This window comes from Cupressus sempervirens, chromosome 2 (assembly GCF_028749045.1).
Source record: "Cupressus sempervirens isolate cs-2001-9-10 chromosome 2, ASM2874904v1, whole genome shotgun sequence".
Taxonomy (NCBI): Eukaryota; Viridiplantae; Streptophyta; class Pinopsida; order Cupressales; family Cupressaceae; genus Cupressus; species Cupressus sempervirens.
In genome coordinates, this window is record NC_143119.1 from 701,102,282 (window position 1) to 701,110,808 (window position 8,527).

The following is an 8,527-nucleotide window of genomic DNA, read 5'->3' on the forward strand; positions in this document are numbered from 1 at the left end:
TCAGTTTCCTCTTCTTCATCCTCCTCATCAGGTGTAATAACCAATTTTATTCTCGACCTCTTTAATAGGCTTTACTTAGTTCCTTTAGTTTTTTTCCCTCTTAGCTAGAATTATTTTTGTCTTAGTAGTCGAGGGGTTGAGCTTCCTTGGATCTAGTTATTATCCTCCTCTTTGGCTCAAACTCAGGAAGTGTGACTTCTTTCTTCACATTATTCTTTAGATTCTCCTTCACCTTAGGATCAACAATGATTGTTTTGTTTTGTTTTGTTTCCTTGGTCGAGTGGCAACAACTAACTCTTTACCTTTTGGTTCTTTATCTTCTTTATCATCTTCTTCATTAGATTCTTCATCCTGGTCTTTCTCCTTAGTTATCTAGAGTTGTCCTATGCCATGCTTTCCCCCAAGATCTTCTATATCTTCTTTTGTTTTCTTTCCATCTTTGGCACTTTTATTTGCATTAGCATTTTAATCTTGGTCAGCTCATAATTACCAAAGGGCTCAACATTCTTGTCTATTTCTTTATATAAAAGTGTAGTGGTTTTTGCAATAATCAAATCCATGTTCACTTCATATTGCATGGTCATTAACCTTGCAACTCTTGGTAACACTACTTGGGCACAGATAAAATATGTATCTACCATGAAACATATATCATTGATATAGTGATACACCATTGATTTTGGAATCCTCATCATGTTCTTCATCCTATTCTTAAACTCATCAAAATAGTTGTGAATAATAGCCTCAAAATTTTCTCCCAATTGTTAAATGAGAACATTTATTTTTTCAATGACCGGTCTATTGATGTCCCATACAATTGTGCCAACTGTAGGAAATAAATTTTGCACATAGAAAAATATGCAAACTAGAAATGATCTAAACTTACATGAAGTTTCATTATCCTTCTGAATTGCTCCAAGACTTAATGATAGTTTTTGTAGCTATAGCTTGGCCACATCATAACTATGATCTTTCTTTACAATTTTGAAACCTAGGTTGACTGCAATGCAAGGAACATCGTTCAATCAACTTGACTGATATAGTTTGTGTGCAATTACATGCACATCAAACTCAATAAATGGATCGTCAATTCTATCTATGGACATTCCTCAGTCATTCCACTTGGCCTTTGTTTGTTCATCAACAACTTTCTTTTTGGAACATCTCATCATCTTTGCTCTACCCAGGGTAAGATAGCCAGTAACTTGATGAATAATTGCTTTATTTATCATTACTAGTCCACCTTACAACTATAATGTCATGTCGTGTACTCAAATTAGTATGATCTTGATCCATTCTACCTTGAATACCTTCGAAAATGCTAGGGCACGAGTAAACCCTTTCTTGGCAACAATCTTATTCTCTTCTTTTAGAACTCCATTATCACATAACTTGTCATAATTTGCTCACAAGTCATAATCTCCAATTTCTGCAATCTTGCACATATAGCACAATAAAACATCATGAACCATCAATACTCTATGTGAAATCAATGACAGGGTGCCAGATGCATCTCTAGTCATCACAATGTTAGGGTACGCCATGAATTTGGGTGGAGGACATCAATCATTCCTCACAATCTATGTGTTTCTTTCCTTTAACATTTCCTTCCCAAACATAGTGGATGTCATTTGGAGACTATGGTTTAATCAAGTTCACTTCAAAAACTTTGAAATTAACTTAACTCGGCACCTTAAAACTTACTTAATTCCTCAAATCTTACTGATGGCATGCTATGATTTTCTTGTTCTTTTACTAAAATTGCCTTGATCACCTTTGAATCACCTGTGTCCATTGAAGTCTCTTGGTAAATGAAAATGAATTTCAAAATTTGATATATACCTTCAATCAGTTGATTTAGTTCTGCAATAAATGCATTATACTGAAGTTAGTTCATAACAGTTTCCTCAGTCTTCACATAGTAAATGTGTCCTTACTTCTCTTCCTTCAACAACTCAGTCTTCATTACTTAGATTGATCGATACTATTTAGTTTGGCCAACACATCATCTCAATCATCGTAAACTTTTTGTCCATATAACAATGCTCAGTCAATACAGATAGTATTATTGATGCTTGGCACTTGATAGTGTAATTGATTGCATTGCCCAATTGTTCTCTCCAATTTCTCCTAGTGCATCTTGATTCATGTTGATATGGACTTTTAATCACATCACTTGTTAAGAACTAATGTGTAATATATCATTCATGTGTATAGTTCCTTACATACCTCCTTTTCTTAGTTGGATGTGGTGTGACCACTTGATCCATTGGATTGGGTGATCTCAACTTTTCTTGATCCACTACCTCCAGCTTCTACTATCTTTTTCCAAGTAAGATTCATCTCCTTTATTTTTTCCATTTCATTTTTACCTTTTATTTTGATGTGTTCATTTCTTGGCGCTTCATGCAGTTCTTACTCACATGTCCAACCTTGTAAAAACTAAAGAAAACTAAGATTCCATTTAACCATTTTTTATAATTCTCTCTGAAATGTGTCCTAATTAATGCAATTTTTTGGAATGTGACCATACTCTTCACAATAATGACAACTATACCATGTGCTATAATCCCATTTGTAAGAGTTGCCTTGCTTAGGTGCATGTGTTTGCATTCTAGATGTCTAGTTGGATTTTGCTTTGGAATTCCATTCTTGAGCTCTATGTCCATGTTTTTGACAAATGTAGCAATGTCCCTTAAATCAAGGTGTAGTAGGTGTATCACTTTCATTTCACCTACACTCATGTGCTTGTTGTCCTTATTTCTCACAATTAAAATAGTTCCTAGTAAACTTAGGTTTAGGATATTGCTTACCATTCTTTCTTTTTCAAATGTTTATTGTGTCCTACTTTGACACAATGATGGCATATAGGTTTTTCTTTAGGTTTTACATTTATTTTCTCTCCACTTTTGGATGACTCTCCTTCCTCAGTAGATGAAGAGTGCTTGATATGTCCTAGACTAGAAGTATCATTCAATGACCTAAGTGATCTCATCAATTCTTCAAATTATCTTATAGCTTCACTTGGTTTATTCATTCTTTCCAAAATTTCTTTCTCGACTCTTAACTCATTCCTCAATAGGTCACTTTGTGATCTCAAATTTGTAATCTTCATGTCCTTTTTATTCAATTCTTGATTTGTAAGAAATAACTAATTCATTATGTCCATCTGATTGTTTGTAAGCTTATGCATATCATATGACCTCTCTTCAGTTCTGGTATCCATTTTTCTTTTTTCTTCTTCAACCATGATTTTTTCTTCTTCATATTTCTTCTTTTATTCAGGCACTTCACATAGTCTTACTAATTGTATTTCATGTTCTCTCTTTAATCCTCTAAGTTCTTCAAATAGAATGTTCTTCTTCTCCAATAGGTTTTCTATTGTTCCATCACTTTCATTGGAATTCCCAGTTTAAAGTAATCCTTTTTTATATACTTCCTTATATAATGTAGTGTATCATTCTACTAAATGGCCATATCTTTCCTTTTCTTTAAGGATTTCCTTAACTCTTATTTTTCTGCTTCAAGTTGTTATAGTATTATTTGAATTTCAATCATCTGATTCTCAATAATTTTTCCCAATTTGTAAGAATCCATCTCCAAGACCTAAACTCTCAAGTTGTTAGACTTCTTTCAAGAGAAGTACACTCTAGTGATACCAATTGTTGGAAGTCTTTTTGGGAAACATGATACTATGGGGGGGGAGGAGATGGGTGTGAATCAAGATCTATAAAACTTTTCACTTCTTGAACAAAGTAACTGCATTCACCCCTAATCCATCTAATGTTTAGATCTCATACCATATAAAGATGAACTGTAAAACTAAAATAAAATCTAACTATACATAACATTCATCAACATGAAAATGTAAACTCATAAAAAGAAAATTTAGTAATCCAAAAACCCTCCAAGGTGAAGGTAAAACTAGGGTGGGGATAACACCCATAAATATTTACTACTGCAACAACAAAGTTCACCTATTAAGGCTACAATTTGGTCACTTCTGATGATCTACCCCGTGGGGGGTTTGCTTGGTTAAAAGTATTGCAAGACTATTAAGTCTACTTTGATTAAAGGATTTGAACTTAGAATGAAGTAAGCACTCTGTTTGGAGATTTATCAAGGTCTATTAAAACCACTATGTTAGGAGATTTTACATGATACACCGGATAGAATGTCTCATTACCTGATCTTTAGTTTTCTCTCATAGAGATGATTATAGATCTTCTCTCTTCAATTTCTAAATCTAATCTCCTTATCTGATTTTCTTTTTTTTGCCCTTCACTACTAGGTTGCCATGTCTAATATCCTTATCAAAATTTTCCTTCCTTGATCTATCCTTAGCCTTTTCTCTCATTCATGATCTTCCTTGCATTCCTTTACACTTTTTCTTTCTTGATTGATCTAGGGTTTGATCCCTTCTTAAATAGACAATTGTGGAATGTTCTAGATCATAATCAACAATCCAAAATTCATTATTTTTCCATTTAACCCTTTTGATTTTTTGATTGGTTAATCTACCTTTCTTGAGATTAATGTCTTCTGAAAAAATGTGTAAATTTATCCTTAGTTGTTTCCATAATCCATAAATATCACATAGAAGTCGGCTAGAATGATCTACATAAGTGTTTGTGCCATTACAAATATATATGCAAAAAGTGTTTTACTCGACAATTGAATATTTTGATGCTCGGTCATAACTAACATTCATGTTTTCCCTCACCTGCTATAGGCTTGGCATGTACTGACTGTTGGAATTACAATAGAAAAGATAAACTTTAAGAAGGGGGAATGAATCAGTGCTTTAAACTTTAACCCATAAAACATTCACCACACATCCATCTCACAATTCAATAAGTGAATTGAAATACCATGTAAAGTATATACATCTAAAGTATGTAAACAAGTAAGCATTCATACATATCTGACACAAGATATGATTACCCAAAAACCCTCCAATGAGAAGGTAAAACTGGGGTGGGGATGACACCCACAAATCTTCACTACTGCAGCAACAAAGTGTATCCAATGAAGGTTACAATGTTTGATCATGAAACACGATCTACCTTGTGAAAGGTCTACCCTATAAAAATCTTACAAATATTTTTAGGTCTTACCCTATTAAAGGATTTCAACACCCTATTAAAAGTGTGCCTAATTAAAGGACTTTAACTCACAATTAAGTAAGCACATTGTTAGAGGATTTCAATACAACCTGTTAGGACTACTCTATTAAGAGATTTGACTGATTCACTTGTTAAAATATCTCAGCAATGATCCTATGATTAGCACTCTCTTGCTTGATGTCATATACTATTGTATACTTGATCCTTCTTGATCAGATGTCTCTTTGTTGTTCACTGTTTCCTTCCTCTATTCTCCTTTAACTAATTCTGCAATATATCTTAGATCATAATACCTTGGTCACCATGAATGTCTTGTTTGTGCATGCAAACTCTCCTTTTCACTCCTTGAACATTTAGGGTTTTTTCCTCCTTAAGAAGACTTAGGTGACTCAGGATTAGGTATGAATCAATGGCTATGATTCATCCATATTGCCTCTTAAACATTCCTTTTATCTAATTGGATGCATGCAACACATAGGGATTCACATATAAGATTTTCCCTTATCAAAAAAATATCGTAATTCAATCCTTAAGTCATCCCAAAAATGGTTTACATAGTAGTTTGTTTCAACACAAACAACTATGTCAAAATTTTGTTACTTGGCATCTAAAGTCCCTAGTGCTCAACACTAACTATGACTTCAATACTGTCACTTGGCATTTGAATGACTAAGCATGCACTACCTTCTCGGAACTTGAATGACTCGAAACATGAGTAACTCGGCACTCACTGTTTACTCGACATGCTCTAACTTATATGTTGTACTTAGCATATGTTACTTGTTTGGCATGAATTAGGTAAATGGCCTAAGTGTATAGACACTCACTTGTCAAAACCAATCTAAGATTAACAATCCCCTCTTTGACATGAGTGTCAAAAACACTTGGTCATAAATTAATAATCTTATTCCTATGAATGTAACATAGATATTTGTCTGGCTTCTATACAAAATCTCAAAATATCAAAATTTTGTAACATGACTTATACCTCAAAATTTCATAACTCCCCCTAAGTTGTTGATTCGATTATGTATTGTACTCTATATCAAAATCTTTCTCTTTCTGAGTAGATTTGCATAAACTAATACTCTTTCTCTATTTCTTGCTCAACTAATTTTTGCATTTTTTTGTTCTCTTACTCTTATCTTTTTTTCTTTCTTGCTCATTTTCTCTCCCCCATTGCTCTTACTCCCCCTTTTTGACACTAATGTCATTGGGTTATACACTTATAGTGTATTTTTCCAAAGAAGATTTATGGACCTCAAGTATAATCTTAAGAGTTGCATCCCAATTATCACAAGCTACCTCCAAAAACTTAATTTGGATGGCCAACTCGGCAACAAGGTGCACTAAGTCATCTAATTTAGAAAGATTGGGGTCTTTCTTCATAAGTGTTTCGGCATAGCCTAGCTCCTTGTGTAAAATCTCCATGTGAGGAGTCAATGTAGATTGGATGCTAATCAGTTTAGCCCTAATGTTGGCCTCATTTTCTTGTGATGTTGCTGATCGACTTTGGGATTGCAAGAGGGTCCTAAAATGTTTCTCACTTTGAGCTACAGACATGGGCAATTTTTCACCTAATGACTACATTTGGCTCAACAAACTCAAGATGTGATTCCTTATCTCTTGTGTGAAGAGTGTAGGATTGCATAGTTTGGTGTATAAAGAGAAAATGTTCAATAGTACCTTCTTCATACTCTTTATCTTGGTTGCTAGCTCAACCTATGTCAGTGCAATACCACCAGATATCTTCTCAATTACTTTGTTTTGAAACTTTCTTTCATATCATTCTAATAGTTTGACATTAGTATCCAAGTCTTTGTCACTAACCCTTTCCACTATTTCGGTCAATTGTTCAATTGTGGGCTTTGTTTCATCAAGAGTAAGCAGACTAAATCTATCCAAGAAAATTTCTTTGATGTCAATCAAAGTGTGATTCTACCTATGCTCCCTTCTAAGTATTTCTTGTTGTTGCTTCTTTGCTAGGGCCTCTTATAGTATACCCATCTGCTCAATTGTGATTGATGCATAATCAAACTTAGGTAATATAATCTCTTCATCTAGGCTAACATTTCCATAGGTAATTACCTCTTCTTCCTTAGATGAGCTAGGAATCTACACTGAGTATTGAAATGGTGTAGCATATGTTCTTGGCCTCTTAAAAGTTTGACTAGAAGGAGTACTAGATTCTAGTAATGTCACTAGTGTTTGAATTTCTAGTAGCTCCTTAGGCTTGGGTGTCAAACTAGTCTCTTCAGGCTTGTCCTTTTCTATCTTCGTGGTTTTAGTTGCACCTTGATCTTATGCTAGAGGTGTACATACATCTACCTAACCTATTTGGCCTTGAGTCCCATCATTACCTGGTGTTTCAACCTTCTCTGCTCTAACTATCTCAACCTTGTCTTTTTCAGTTTCTTGTGCATTTTCTAAGACTACAGTGTCTTGCATCAATGTACTGATAGTGAAACTTGTTATCTCCTTCCTTTAATAAACAACTATGGGTTGTGAAGGTTATACACTTGTGACTTGAGGAGTGATTATAGATGTTTCTTGTTTTTTCACCTCCTCCCCTGCAGTTATAGATTTTGTCTTTTGTATTTCATCAACACTTACCAATACAAGTTTGTCACATAATTTGGCCTGGAGAGTGGACTAGACAAGTATCCTTTTCAAATCTTCCTCTGTAAGAGGATTGATTTCTAAGTAGTAGTATCAAAAACATCCGTTACTTTGATAGTTTTAGTGTTTACACTTTTCATCTGTGGATAGCTGGCACTAGGCATTAGTGTATCTTGTACACTCTATTTTGTTTGTTGCTCTTCCTTAGCTAGTGCCTAATTTTTAATATTCATATCAGTGTCTCCCTCTACTGTGCCTTGTTCATTATCATCTTCTTCATCTTCTCCTACCTTAATAGGTACTTGGTTAGCTTCTTTGTTTGTTGACAATCCATATGTGATCTTCTACATTTTTTTGGATTTTTGTACAAAATCCTCCATTTTGTTTTGTAATATGCTAAATTCCTTATACTTTGGCACAAATCTCATAGCATATTTCTTAATGGCTTTAGACTTTTATTCCTTACTAAGTTCTAGCATAACTTGACCAAGGGTTGTCTCCCTAATTTGCTTCTTAGTGTCTAAGCAATAGTGTCATTTCTACTAAACTCTATCATATAAGATTTTAGGAATGGAGTTGGAAAGCTCTAGAGGAGTCTTTTTAAACATAGTCATCATGGAATTATTGCCTCTTCTACTTGATTCTTCTCAATCTTTCATAGATTACCAAATTCAATGTGAGATAGATCTGATAAATCAACATTATTTATAATGTTCTCACATAAATTATCTAGGTCTGAGGAGGGATTGTGACTTACCACTTGGAATTGGTTGTTATCATCA